The sequence below is a fragment of the Porites lutea genome, chromosome 1 (assembly GCF_958299795.1).
Source record: "Porites lutea chromosome 1, jaPorLute2.1, whole genome shotgun sequence".
Lineage (NCBI taxonomy): Eukaryota > Metazoa > Cnidaria > Anthozoa > Scleractinia > Poritidae > Porites > Porites lutea.
The window spans coordinates 16,351,180-16,367,002 of record NC_133201.1 but is presented as its reverse complement, the minus strand read 5'-3'; the positions used below and the strand labels follow the sequence as shown (position 1 = coordinate 16,367,002).

General features: G+C 40.6%; 1 pseudogene; it reads right to left on the bottom strand.

Moving 5' to 3' along the window:
• The window catches only part of LOC140924258 (uncharacterized), a 44,665-nt pseudogene that overhangs the window by 1,936 nt on the left and 26,906 nt on the right, over positions 1-15,823 (bottom strand).

Here is a 15,823-nt window from a genome sequence, read left to right as displayed (position 1 = left end):
CACAGCCTCCAAAGGAAGACAAAGAGGTTATGCTCTCCGGGTGCTAATTTTCAGGCACAACCTGACCAATGTTACTAAACAACAACAAACGCTGCCATTCTAAAGACCTTACAGGCTGCAAAGAAATCGTTTTACTCGACCTTTTAATCACAAAATGGTAGACTTACAAATGATAGTAACTAAAACACGCCTACAAGTAAATGGCTTGGTCAAATAAAACTGCTCCACGGAGGGAAACTTGTCAAGAAGATTTAAGGACAAAAAAATTCTTGGTATTAGTATCCCTTAAAGGCCATTGACATCGGGAATGGAACTATGTGTTGTCAGGGATAACAAAGTTCAATTTTGTGAAAACTATTGTGTTTTGAGCCAAAACAATGTCCGCTAAGGAAGATTAATACATGTACAAAACAGAGTTCCATGCACTTACTCTGCTGGACTCGAGTAGTTGCAACTTGACTGCAGTTTCATTCAGTTCTCGGTCAGCGGACATAAGTTCCTATAAATTGACAAAATACAACCTCAGACACCTTAGCTTCTACACGTTCACATCACGCGTAGCCATTTATAGGGGCAATGAGATTGAATTTTTAGGGGAAATGGGGTGAATTGAGAATTAACGAAAGAAGGGAAGAAAAGAGTTTACACGTAAAAAAGTAGGCAGATTTAGCACAGACAACGCAACCACAGTTTCGGCGGCGCGCGCAGATCTTAGAAACGCCGCGCCTTAACCAATGACAGAGCAGCAAATTGAGTAGCCTGTGTACAGAACCCCCTTCCCTCAGGAAAAGAGGATGGAGGAGGGGGGGGGGGGGGGGTGTACACAGGCGGCCAATTTAGCACCGTCCATAAATTTGAATTCAGCAGTTTTAGACCGAATGAAGTTTTGTCATGCTTTTAAGGGAAAAATGCTGAAATGTACGAAAAACAAGGCTACAACCAAATTACACTCTGCATTTCAGCAAGAGAGGATTTCAGTTATAAAGTAGGTGCACTGTAAATCAGAAAGATCTGTTTTAGCCGTAAAAATGGGGCCGTTTTGGTAAGTAAAATACAGTCATATTTTTGAATCTAATTTGGCTCCCTTAAATCAGGGCCAATACAGTCCAACTACCTAGGGCTGATTTGGACCCAATGGCTGAAATGGGCCCCAGCGTGGGCTGGAATATCCTTTAGACTGGGCTGTTTTCGCTCGAAATGTGTTAAACGACTTCAGGAGGGGCAGGATCAGACATCGGCCTGCAGGGCTGAATTGGCACTTTGAGGCTAAAATAGTTCTTTCATTTTTAGTGTGGTCATCATCTCTACACGATATGCCACTGTAGCCACTACACGCATTTTCAAAAGCTTTTACAAATTCTACTTTTACCATTATTCAATAGATACATGTATAACTTGCATAACTCCCTATCTACCATTGGCGACAAAATTAACTGAGACACTTTGCCCAAAGGGCCTGTCTGACGTTTTGCCACCCCCTCGGTACAATGCTGTGTTGCTGTTCAAGCTACCTGTATAAAGCATAAAAACACCCCAACTTTGAATGGAGGGGACAGAGGAGAGGTGTGGATTGTTTTGTTCTCCGAAGTTACAAAGCTGAGGAAAATGTCTCAACAATGTTGTCGCCGATCTTCTTCTGAAAAGTGAAGCTAACTGAAGTCAGTTATAGATTGCAGAATTAAATATTACCAATCGAGGACGACCACATCATACCGTACATACATGAAAAACTCTCCCACATTTCTTACCTTTTTGAGTGACTCTATTTCGCAATTTTTCCTCTTAAGTTTCTCTGCTGCCTTTTTCTTTTTAAGTTCTTCCTGTAACGGAAATTACATACACAATTATAAACAATTATTGGATGAGGTTCCTGTGATATTAGGAATAATCAAGGTCGAGGTAAGTGTTATTAATTGAGCCGAAGGCTGAGGCAGAATAAGAATTATAGATGCTTTGTCTTGGCATCTGAGTCATCTCCATAATCATTCACTAAAGGTAATAGATCACGACGACGCATATTTCCCCTTCGTTACGGTCGTTGCCATTTTTAACGGTCGACGCTACCATTGGTAAGGTACATGTAATATATTCCCTGGATTAATTAAGTTACAATAAGGCCAGAAGTAAAGAAGAGCGTGCGCAGTAGACTGTTCACAGTCACCTGTTTTCCCGTAAGATCGTCGAGATCGAGAGCTTTGCGTTACGGGCTGCCATCTTGCATGAGTGTCAAAACTACTAAGGGGGCGGGGGGCGATTTGGGAGGAAGCGAGAAAAATAGAGAGACTGTAATTACATCACTGGCCGGGCTGCTTCAGAAGCATGTTGGCTTACGTGATTCATCCGCAAAATACCAAAAATCCTTCGTGTGTTTGAGCAAGACGTGCCTTATGTGTTATGAAAGCGTACGTTTAAAAGAAACGACGACTTGCCAACGATTTGTCAGTGTCGGCAACTTAAACTAAACCCGTTGTCAACGCAAATTAACATCCATCGTTTAATGAACAATCAAACGCCTGCGTTGCTAGTACAACGCACTCCGTGAACGCGGAAGGCTAGCGTCACCTGTTATTGATGCATCAGTTTTAAGAAAGACAGTTTACTACTTTATGTACTGAAATTTTTCCAAGTTTGTCGCGTCGGTGTTGTAGTGTAGTGGTAAGGGAGAAGGATTAGGATAGGAAAGGTCTGGGTTCGACCCTGGGGTACGATTGACCTTCTTGTTAATAGAAACACTCTCAATCACGGGTCAAAAATGTTCTAACAAGTGTCGTAAAAATGGCAGCAACCGTTTACGAAAGGGAACTTTGCCACAGCTAACAAGTGGACGGTGAAACAATATTTACTGTATATTATATAGTATACTTATCATTCAGCACCTTGTATCTGGTGTGTTCGTCCATGTAACAGCTATGTGTTTGTCTCTTTGTATCACGCTCATCCATATCCATGGCAAATTTCTGGACATAGGAAAAAAAAGCCAACAAAGTTAGTTGATTTTTGCCGACAAGGTTCTTTCACAAACCTTTCAAAACTCTCTGTGTTTTAAGTGAGAGTAGATCGGATACGAGAATGAAGGACACCACATTTAGTTTTTCTCTCGCGGGCAGTTTTCTGGCCTGCGAATGCACCCTACATTTAGCCCTGCCGATCCTCAAATCTGATTGGCTATCAACTGTACCGATTTCAGCACTGATAGGATAGTACGCGTCATGCCTAAGTAATTGGACGATACGCACCATCACCCGCGCACTTAAATGGCTTTTTTTGTCACTGCTAGCAAAAAACTCTCGGAATTTCATGTGCTTTGATTAAAAAAACCTAAAAAAATCACAAATTTTGTTATAGTCATGATTAATTGGTAACAGAACTTCGTGTCGTCCAATTCGGTCTGTAATCATACTCATGATTAAACAAATAAGTTTTACCACTCGTATGATTAACAACTGAATTGAACTCCACTCAGTCCTATTTAATACCATTATTAATTAGCTATGTAAGGTAGTGCTGCTTACGGGCTCTTACTGTGAGCTTGGGTTACCTGTGGTCACACGTAGAATAGAAATAAAACTGTCTGTCAAGGTGGTTACTTGGTTCAAGCACATTAAGTGGAAAAAGTGTACAAAGTGTACAACCATCTTACCTTTCTTTCCTTTAAACAAACATTAAGTCTACGCTGTTGATCCAGGTCGTCTCTTAATCTACTCATTGATGCTCTAAGGTAGGCGATCTCTTCCTGGCGATTTCGAACATCCATCTATGTGGTACAATACGACAAAATCAGAGTGAAAAATTCCAGTAAAAAAAAGACAGCTTCAATGTAATATGAGCAGGGATGTTCAAAGCTGGATTAAGATAACCCAGGGTAAGTAGGAAATTTGAATTCAGATGACGAAAGCTTAAAAATCAAATTCAGTTTGATAAATTTCGTTATAATTTGACGATTGGATGCTCTCAAAGGAATAGATAAAATTATTCGAAAAAATGCTTTTGATCAAAAGAAAAAGAAACCCGAATTGAAATTTAACCTCGGTTCAGCGCTAATTGGCCTTCGAATAACTGGGCCCCGCACATTAACCAATGAAAGGAATGAATAATACAATCCACTTTCCTATGACCCTTCATAGACTTTATGGCAATAACTTCACGGCTTAACGCTAATGTTCTATGTCAGAAAGAGCCTTAATGAAAACAGTCGTAAACAAAGAGTTTTTAGGTTAGGTGAATTTAACGTTGATCCCATTATTTAGCCTTCTCTTCCTACAAAGTTATTAGAGAGGGATGCGGTAGCCTGAGTTGCGGGCGGGATGCTTGTGCCCGGGGTAATTTATTGACGAAGCGAGCGGTAAAGCCACTAGGGATTTTCACCAGCTAGTTCTTAATCTTCACGCGGCTCCGCCGCCAAAAAACTACAGCACTCCCGCTAATCCCGCCAGCTACGAAGGCTAAGGGATGCGGTACAAACAGATTTTAAATCATCTTATAATGAAGAGAAGGACACGTTCTACACAACTGCAACTAACAATATCCGAGCAACATGCCAACCTTAAGTCCTGTAGCTTCAGCCGTTTTCTGTCCTGCCACTGTCTCACTATTTCTGAAACGAAGGACGAAATATTTCGCGTAATTCGACCACAAAAATCTTCACTTTTTCCATCTATTTATTTTATATAGGTGTACACATTTACCTTCCCGACATATTACCCTGACTTCTAAACGTTCACTGTCCTTTATTCTGCCATAACATCGTTGAGATCGAGCACTTAACGTTACGAGTCCGTTACGGGCGACCATCTTGGTTTCGAAGGTACCGAGGGTCGGGTGGTGTCGGGGTTTTAGCGGCGGCGGGAGGCAGGGGAGAAATATAGAAATTTTTCTCGTCTCCTCCTAAACTTTCCCCCGCCCTCTAAGTAGATTTGTTACTCAACGGAAATCCCCAGGCCGGACCCAGTACAATTGAAACCAAGCTGGCTGCCCCCAAGGGTAAGTACTCGATCTCGACGATCCTACTGAAAAATAGGGGTCTAAGAACAGTCTATAAATCAAGGAAAATAGAAGAACGAGGCCATGACGACAAGATGTAACAGGAGCTTTGTTTTTATCGATTGAAATTCTCCTTTTATAACGGAGACCATTATAAGACATTGGCGATGAGAATTATGGAATTGATCGCGGATTAATTCAGGATATTTGCCTGGGGTTTAGCCAGTTCCAGAACAATTGTGTGATGTTAGACTGTTATCAGTCAACTATTTTTCGTAAAATCGTCGAGATCAGGCGGCCATCTTAGTTTTAAATGTTCCGAGTCCAGTCTTGGGATGAGCCTGAAATCTACTTTAAGGGGCAGGGATCCCGAAGCCCGCCCCCTCGGTACATATGAGACCCAGATAGTCGCCGTACCGGTAAGAGCTCGACCCTTAAGATCTTAGCAAAAATAGGGGACTGTGAACGGTCTAAGGTGATGTTAAATTAAAAGCATTTTTTATAAGACATTTTATAACCGCAGCAGGATTAGCTCAGTCGGTAGAGCGCTTGACTGCAGAGCGGGAGGTCGCGGTCGTCGCGGGTTCGATTCCCGAGACCGGACCACTCAGGGTCTTAAATTGACTAAGAAATGAAGGTACTCCCTTTGTAGTGCGAGCGGCTAGACCGTCGGGTGGCTCGGATGACCACGTAAAATGGCGGTCCCGTCTCCAGTAGGAGACGTAAAAATAGTGTCCACAATTGGTACTTTCGTTCTAGATATAAAGTGCATTTATTTATTTACTTATTTTGTTTCTTGTCTCTTTACCTTAGATGCACCAAGTCATCTTCATAAGAACCCAGAAGCTGGACTTTTCTTTCCATTCGATCGTTCATCTGTTGAACTTTAGTGACCATCAGCTCCTCAGCCTGATATTCATAGGGAAATAAATGAAAGGGAAAATTAAAACTTCATAGAAATCACTCAAAAGAATGGGTACAAAAGAAGGGAGCTCAGACATGAAACAAAACTAAAGCAAAACAATTAACTATCCCCTCACTCATGAAATAGACGAAGAAAAACAATGAACCACCTAATTACAATATGTTGACTTGCGTGTCGATTCTTCTGCGAATGAGTTAAGGATCTGTTGGCCTAGTGGAACTGAATTGATCTTCCAAAATATATCGCACAGGTTCAGGGCATGTTACGCCGATTGGTTTTTATCACACGCTTCGAGCAGTCTATTAAAAACACAAATATTGCAGATCTTACTCGGGGCGCTATTAAGTCATTTTCAATGGCGAGTAAATTGAGAGTTTTTTGGTCGACCCGACCACAAGTAGAGCCGTCCTTAGCTCTTGCGCAAGCGTCCGTTAAGAAAGCTTCGACTATTTAAGTGTCATTGGTACTTTTTTAACGATTACGTGTTGTGGTATCTTCAGTACTTTTATTCTAGCATTGTGAAACAAAGACACATGTACATGTAACAGCGTACACAGGTCGCATTTTTAAGCAGGAATTGAAACTCAAATTACCTTGGTCCTGTCTAGTTCCAGTCTCTCTCTTTCCTCCACTGGGAGGTGCGCCATTGAGCGACAACCTGGTAACGAGTCTATTTCAAGCAGTGCACCGAGTGTTCGAGCCAACTTCAGATACTGCGAAAAGAAAAACAGTTACAGTTAATAAAAGCCTGGAAAATAACCACTTACGCAACGGAAATAACTTGTTTCTTTGCGTGTTTGAAGGACAGAGGAGAGACGCGCTCAAATAAAGCGACGCAAGAATAGTCTTACAGCAGCCTCCGAAGTAATGGACTCGATTTCCGCTGCTCTCTCAGTCCTCCCAGAGGAGCGCGGGCTAATTTACCGAACAGCGTTTGGTACCGTGCCAGGCGTTCGAAAGGGAACGGTAGAGGGGACTACTGGCGTGCGCACAAAAACGTGCGTGAAGGACAGTAAAGGTAATCTTGATGATTCATTTCCTTTTTCGTTCTTCCTTTTCATGGAACGAATTAGGTATCTTTTAGTTTCTTTTTCTCTAGAAAAAAAGGTGAACCGACATTATCTTCTATCAAATAACATTAAAAGTTGAATCTATTTTCATGAAAGACCATATTTCACCTTTATATTGTACCATATCATATCATATCATATCATATTATATTACAACATAGCATGTGAACTACCGTATTTATTCGAATAAGCGCCCAACCTCGAATTAGCGCCCACCTCGAATAAGCGCCCATCCTAAAGGCAGAAAAAGTTAATAAGCGCCCAGCCTCCAATAAGCGCCCACCCCCTCCTCCTCCCAATCAAACTCAAATAAGCGCTCACCTCCAACCCACTCACTTGAGTGAATAAATTCTAATACGAGACTTCCCCGAGGACGGAGTTTTCTTTAGAGTATTTACAGAAGCCTTGCTTTGTTACCTCTTCGCGTTTTGTTATTAGCATTTATTGTTTTGTTGCAAAATAAACATACTTCACTTGCTGAAAATGGTGAAAATTTAATAAGCGCCCAGCCTCGAATAAGCGCTCACCTCGAATAAGCGCCCACACTCAAGGTCCAAAGATTTAATAAGCGCCCAGGGCGGTTAATCGAATAAATACGGTATTTGCAATAAGGCACTCTTGACAGATTACCCCAAGTTTACTTCTGCAAAAAGCTGCCAATAAGGCGCTCATGCCAAGTCGTTTTTTAACGGCGAATGATGACCGGAGCGTACATTTATTAGCGTCAAGTCATTAATTTCGGTCGCTCAAAAACGCTTTTGCTCAAGCTCTTATACTCCTCACTAATTTTTTCGTGTTTATATTAAAATCAACTCACCGTCTTTTCACTGAGATCTAATGCTTCCTTTGTTTGCTGGTGAGCGCCTTTTTCCAAATCGGTTTCAGCGAGGCTGGAAGAAGCCTGCTCACGACGAACTCTGAGCTGTTACAAGGAAACAGATCTAAGGCATTTCACAAAAGACTATCATGGCATAGAGAGCATGCTATAGCATTTCAACATGTAAACGTTCATTCGCAGAATGTTAAATTATTGAAATAAAAGGGGGAAGAAGGATCTATGACACACTCTTAAAATGGCCCATGACAGTTTTTATCCTATTTTCAGCCTCTTCAGTTTGCTGGATCATACTTGAACTCTTTCAAGTGAGCAAAAATGATTATTTTTGTCATACAACAAAGTCTTGGGGAAAAAAATGGGGGCAAATAATAGCAAGGACTCACTCTACAAACGACATGACCAGGGTGGACTACGAGTAGTCCATCATTCTCCTCAGTGACAGCCTGCGTAACAGGCACAAAAAGGAGAGGGGGAGGGGGAAAACCTCCTTTTTCCTCTCTTTTCCTACCCCTTCGCCTACCAGGCTGATATTCAAATGTACTCAGGAATAGTACAGCAAGCGAATAACACCAGCGCGCGTAAAAATCGCCACCCGCGAAGAAGGTGACACTCGGGTCGTGATTTTCCCGCGCTTGAGTAATTCGCTTGCTTTACTATTCCTAAGAAAATAACCAGAGACTACGCGTAGTCCGCTATGACCACGGGACCCTTTGTCACGCAATCCTTCCTAACAGAATACGTGACGCGCCAAAAGGACGTCGCTTTTTAATATGAAGTCAAGAGGAAACGCAAGAGCAGAACTCCATGAATTAGAAGAGCATCACACTGTTACGTCTGTTACCTCAGCATGCATTTCGCCTTCGCTTTTGTGGTAGTCCTCTTCTTGGGAGGCCAGCTTCGCCCTTAGTTCACTGAGCTTCCTTTTTGAGAGCCACAATCTGCTGTAAAGCTTGTTCATGATTTGGAACTAACGTAACAAAAAAAACCGTCTTATCAACTAGAAATACGTCTATTACACGTAACGTGTCCCTGGCGAAGCCTAGGTTACGGGCCAGCAATAGATACCATGTAGCACGAAATTTTTGCAGGAGTATATTTTTGCGGATTGGTGATTTTTTGTGTTTTGCGGGAACTAATTCTTCCGATTAGGACAGATTGGTTTTTCTTGCTGGGAATTAATTTTTGCGATTTTCAGAAAGTACCCAATACCCAGCATTGACAATATTTTCGTTGTTATTGAGTACGTGCAATAGAAATGCATACTTTCAAACAATACTACGGTGTGCGTCAATATTTCATTGTAAACCGCTTTGTTTCTGAACGAAAGAGACAAGTTGTAATTGAACAAACACGATTTCTTAGCGAATTTAAGTTAGAGAATATTTAATCTGGAGTAAATTTTTGCGGAAAAAATTTTGCGGTAATTTTTATTTGCGGGAACTTATCTTTTGCGGATCGCTGAAAAAAAAACCCCGCAAAAATCGCAAAAATTAGAACCCGCAAAAATTTCGCGCCACAAGGTGGACCATTTCCAAGTTACCTATCTTTGCAAACAAGCGTTAGTGCGAAGCTTTTAATATGAAAATGACTTTTAACGCAAATGAAAGTCATTTTCACGAAAAAGGTTTTGCAATTTGGCCGCATTTTAAAAGTGAGGTTTCATCTGTGGAACACGGAAATGACTTATTAGTATATAAAGCCAACCGTTGTCTAGATTGCGATGAAGACGATTTTTTAGAGTGGGTAAAAGCTGCTTGTTTATGATCGTATTGCTGCGGCCGCCATCATTAATTTCATGACAGAGGAAAATTGGGGAAAGAAGAGATAGGAACTCCTCGACCCTTTTTTCGAAATCGAACATAGCTGTAGAAAACGCTTGAAACGCAGGCCAAAGGCACGATAAAAGTTTCAAGTTTAGGCCCGATTTTAAATTGCCTGTGTAAAAGGGACTTAAGGTGGAGATCATTGCCTGGTTAGCCCCAGCTGCCTATCACATTTTTTTAAATATTTTTTCGCGACATTCATGGTTCAATCACCGTCAAGGTAGACTGTGCCAGGCTCTCAGTATGTAGGGACCTCGCCAAATAAACACAAGCCAAGCGAAAATAAGACGGCGCGCGATCTGAGAAAGAGGGCTGTGGCCTTGATCAGGCCACTGTCAAGGTTTGTACGCAACCAAGCGTATTACCCAAGAGTTTTTTTCCCGAAAAGTGGAGACATAGTTTGCGTGCAGACATCTCCCATTTCACGTGGTAACAAAACAAAATAAGGGACTTCTTTCGCATAATTTTCACTCCAAATCTTCTGCTCTTTTGTCACTTGAAACAGATTGGAGAATGAATGTAATGTGATTGCGCTCAAGTTTTATAAGCTATGCATATTTTGTATCCATGCGGATTTCGTCAAAGCTCTTGTTTAGGCCCTGCGATCAAAGACGTCAGTCTATCATGTAAGACAGATTTACTTTCAAGACTTACGTGGTGGTTTAAATTGCTCCAGTGTTTTTGTTCGGCCTCTGAGTTCTGCCAGAGCCTCTTTTTGCCTCGCTATCACTAGCTCGTGTCTCTCTCCTCGACATCGCAGTCCAAGAGCGTGTAATTCACCCGTCATGAGATTCTGTAGAGAAAACCAAATAACTAGTAAAAAAGATTAAACTTGACTTAAGCGCAATTAAACTGATGGTGAATTAACTAAAGGTTCTTTAGTGGTGCGTGACAAAATTGGAGCTTCACGTTGCGTGACAAGCTAGACAGAAATTCCAACAGACAGGAAGTCGAAGTCCGAAGTAGACTGACATGGAAAAGAAAGAATTAAATGGTAAATGTAGATTTGAAGGAGATTTTTTTCATACTTTAAAAACTGTATATCTAATAACATCGGAGATTTTAAGAAGTTTTCAAGTGATTTATTGGTGAAGCGAATTTAATCAAAGCCTCTGTGACCTTTGCATGAAAGGTCGCAGGCACAAAGCACTAAACCACACATTTTAATAAAAGTAACTAAACAAGAATGTACGGACTACCTGGAATAAACGGCGCAAGCTTGATTTTACGTTAACTGTAATCATATTAGTGAAACGAAAATATAGTTATCACGACGTAACACGTTAAGAATATTGTCACCTCTTTCTCAATCATCTTGATCTTCTCCTCCTGCTCGTCAATTTTTGTGGCCAGTTGTTCTTTGTATTCAACCAGTTCAGTTCCCTTCTTGACCGTGTCCCGCTTTTGCCTTACTAACGCCTAGGAACAGTTATAAACACTAGTCTCAGGCTCTCAGTTGAGTTGCAACGATCGAATAGAAAAACTACGGTGAAAAAAGGGCAGGCAAAGACTGGGGAGAGACAACGTTATCTACGCGGCTGTTACGGGATTTGCCCGCTTTTCATTTTACCGTTGCCTTTCGTTTCGCTCCTCGCAACAAGTTTGCTTTTCAGATTCTAATGCACTTTTATGTGTGGGTTCTTTAACGTCCCAAAGTTTTCATAACAGAAAAACAAAATTTAAGTTAACTTTATATTAATTAAATTTCGTTGTTGTACTGCTTTATTTCTTTTGCACTGTACTATTTCAACCATTAATTCAGTTTAAACGTTTTTTCCTGTAGTCGGTAAATGTGATGAACAATAAAAAAAAGTCCCACAGTTTTCATGTGAACAAAGGCTGCGGCCATACACAGCAAACGGTTTTTTCTCCTTATCCTTTTGCAGATGACAAAACAAAGGCAGCACCTTCTCTTTAGTTATTTGACGACCACCACGAGTGTCGGTCCGGCCGGGGTTTGAACCCACGACTTCCCGCCCGGCAGACCGTCGTTAAGCCAACCGAGCTAATTAAGCGGCGGTTGGCAACCTGAGGGATCTTGAATCATATTATCCTGATCTGGACAGCACTGAAGATATTTTAAACATAATAATATGTAGGTTATTCATGGTCTTACATCACCACCAATGAAGACTCTTAGCAATAGAGTTACATATCTTACAAACGTCACATACCTTTTGTTGTTCACTAAGTTTGTCTTCCCTGGAGTTAATCTCCTTTTGCTGTTCATCAACCAATCCAGACAGCTGCACGAGCTGTTTTCTTTGTTCTTCCAGCTCAGTGTCTTGCTCTAGTATCCTCTCCTCGTATTGTTCCAGTTTCTGTTTCTGTTTATCGCTTAACTCGCCGGCCATATCAGACATGCGTGCTGCAACACCCGCCAGATCCCTTCTTAATGCTTGTACCACATCTCCTTGACTTTCAGCCTCTTTCTTAGCTTGGGTCGCTTCGCGTCTAAAAAAAAAATTATATTTCAGGGGTCTGGGTCCCAGCAGGCCACGTGCTTGTAAGTCCAGCCCCTCCCTTTTGTATTTCACTTATTTAGTTAACCTATTGGGATTCTTTTCTTTCGAATGTCACTTATTTTTATTCTCTTATAGACTGCGAGCAGTCACGGACCAAGAAAAAAGAGAGACTGCGCGTAGTCTAATTCCTTTATTCTCCGATTTGTAAATAAATGATGTTACACAAAAAAGAACAAAAATTCATTATTTCTTGAAGGCCATCGAAGGACACATCGAAGTGTTTAAACGTATATCACAGTCTTTAAAAGATCTTGTGTAGTCTGTATGTTCATTGCAAATTAACTATACTCGTAACCCATGCACGCGAGGGCGCAACGTCGTTTGCAATTGCCCTGACTGGGATAAGAACTGGAAGGATTGTAAGATTGTAAAAGGCGGACTGCAAGCAGTCAAAGTTGAATTCAGAATTAGTCCACATTGGAGCAATTGAAAAATGTATTGTTAGCAATAAATGCTGAAGTTTATAAAGCAGTACATCATAGAGACAATCTACTTAAAAAAAATGATGCTTAAGGTATAGTTTGAGAGTGTGTAAGACCTGTAAAAGGCCATTTTCGAGTTGTCCCAAGCCTCTGTTTCAAAGCGAGGCTATGTGTGAAGCCACTGATATGAAAATGAGATTTTATTCCCTTGCACTGAAATAAAACCCTTAGGCTGCTTCCATTTGTCAAAACTGAGCGGCCAGCCCCTTCCCGTTGTAACTAGAATTTCACTTTTAATCAAAACTATCCAGCTAGATCAGTCAAATACTGAATAGTGTGCACGAAAAAGATGGTTTTCCACAAAAACTCTTGAAAAGGCCATTTCATTTTCAAACTGACTGGTCCGGCAATGGTCCGGCCGGCAAGTTCTGACAAATGGACTGAGCGCCCTTAGCTTCGTTTTGAAAGCGAGAGTTTTTGGAACTCGGAAATTGCTTGTGATTTCATTCCTTTATCATGAAAACCACAGCAACTGACATATCCGAAGACAACTTTTTTCAGGAGGTACTTTGCTTTGAACGCGTTAAAGGAAAATAGGATTCAAGTATTTCGCTTTGCGTTTACATACGGTCCTGCAGTAGCTGTTACCTTAGTAACAAGACCAGTTGTTCCAGTTTGTAGACATCTGACTGCAGAGTGGCTTCCACGCTTGTCTGGGGCACAGTCTCCGTCTCTACTGATCTCGTCTGGGGTTTAGGTTCTTTTCTGGGAGACTGAGGTCTAGAGGAGTTCATAGGATCTTTCTTAGGGGAGGAGGGTCGGGATGATTCTTTGCGCGGAGATGTCGGTCTGATTTTGCCTGCAAAAAATGATATCTTTCACTACTTCTGTCCTTAAACTTACGTTAACCAAAACGTCCTCATCTAATGTTCGCATCCACGTTTTTGTTTTGCTTCATCAAACAAGCAGTAAACAAACAGAACACAAACAATTTCTTCGTACACAAACCTACTGGCCTTTTCCAGGCTCTCAGCCAGTAAGAATGACGCGTAAGTGAAAGACACGCGAAATATGAGCGCGTGGTCTCAATTTCGCGTACCCGACTATCTCGGATCATGAAACAGGCCAGAAACCTACTGATAGACTTGGACAAAACGAAAAGTATTTACACTGAAAGGCTGAAGTTATATACAAACCGGATTTGCATAGTTAACGGTAATGTAATGCAACGATTCCTTTATAGGGACTGTCTTTTAAAATATACATCTTTCATGTTATAATTTTAAAAAGACAGAATTCGTCTTTCCTAGTTTGAAAGAAAACGGAGAGAATACTTATATAACAAATGGTGTTCATTCACCAGACAGAATCTAACTTTCTCACTTTTTAGTAGAACGATCGTTATACGAAATTAATTTCTAACATTGCCTAAGTGATACATAACGATTTAAGGGCTAAATAGATTACCGTTAACATCCATTAAAAAGTCGTGCGCAATCAGATCATTTAATGTACAAATGCAAAGCAACAGAGAACAAAAGAAAGTTCTCTGAATTTTGCTTTCAACGTTTTCCAATACCAAAAGGGAGATACTAATTTTTCATAAATGCATTATTTGTCTCCAAATAAAATTTTATGCGACAATTTAGCCTTACGTAGTTTATGAATACAGTAATGTGGAAAGAGGCTAGGAACATGGAATCGAGGGTACTGATTTGAATTTTGAATTCAAGATGGCGTCTTTAGGTAATGTCGTATTTATTGATCGTCGTATAATGGATGTCGCGTTCTTGATCTCGTTGACACACAAAAATTTTTCCTTAGCCCTCCTCCTCCCCATTCCTGCCTCTTCCTTGTTCTATAGTTTGTATTTTTCAGGCGGTTAAATTGCCCTCACCTTCGCCGGCAATACATGTTTAATGAATGTTTCAGTTGTATTTGTATTGGATTTTCAGAGTTTAATAAACCGGCGATGTGCAGAATTTCACATTGCCATTTTTTCTCCATCATGTTGTTTGTATTGCCTTTTCGAACAGAGCACAGCACGTATTTCATTCTGAGTAAGGTTTGCCATTTTGTGGGTAGATTGAAGCATAAACAGTTTAACATAACACGCACCAAAGTAGTCAGTCAAGGCCTCTTACGATACTTAAAAGTTGACGTTAAACACTGTATAACAGATCTCGAGTGTCGATAAAAAGAAACAAAACAATTTATATCTTGAATGCTAAGTCTGTCCTTAATTATTCGAAGCTAATTGATTTAGAAGCAGTCTTCATTAAATTTAGAACTCCAACTTAGACGTCTGAAAATAAACCAGCTGTAAATAATCTAAGAACAGATCTTTTATTTTTCGCGAACTCTTGGGAATTCTATTTCTTTTCCACTGAAAGGAAGGATTAACGTGTCTTGAGCATTGGATTATTTTAAGGACTTAAAAACACATCAGAAAATGGGAGCAAAGTGAAAATCAATACAACAAAAATTGAAAAGCAAAAAAATGTGTTCTCTGAAAGGAAACCGATATTTTTTTCCAAAACGTAAACGAAAACAGGTTCGCTTGAAAGAACAATGGTGTACTCCTTTTTTGACTTTTCATATCTAACACGTACTTGATAGTAGAAGTTTGTTACGATTTGAAGAAATAACACAACAGTTTTCAATTAACAAACTGCAAACTTATGCCATTTTCAGTTGTAGAAGCTCGTTACAATATTATTTCTTCAAATCATATCTAAATCCAATGACAAAACACTGGTTAGAAACAAGTAGGCCAAGCTCAACAGCTTTAGGCCCGATCCACACGAATCCGGTTATTTTTGAAGCCGCATCTTTTTTTTGGCACGAATTAGCCTTTTTGTGCACACGAAACCAGGGAATCCGCCAACCGAAACCATCTCTTGTCCGGTGAAAACGCTCGCCAGACTGGTTTATCCCACACCGTTCACACGAATCCGGGTAAGAAAAGATGCGGTTTTAAAAAAGTCAGGATTCGTGTGAACGTGGTCTCGGTAACAGCTAATCGTGAAAAGCATTTAAAAAATTCAATCCAACGAGCATTTTACTAACCTGTGGTCTGTTTAGCGTGCATTGCCTCCTGTTCCAACTGTCGATTTTGCCGAGTCAGTCTTAACAGTCTTTCTTCCATTGCCACTATCGTGACTGCGTGTTGTCGAGTTTGTTCCTGTAAGTATATAAACAAATGATGACAACGATGTAATCTCTGTAATATCTTGATAA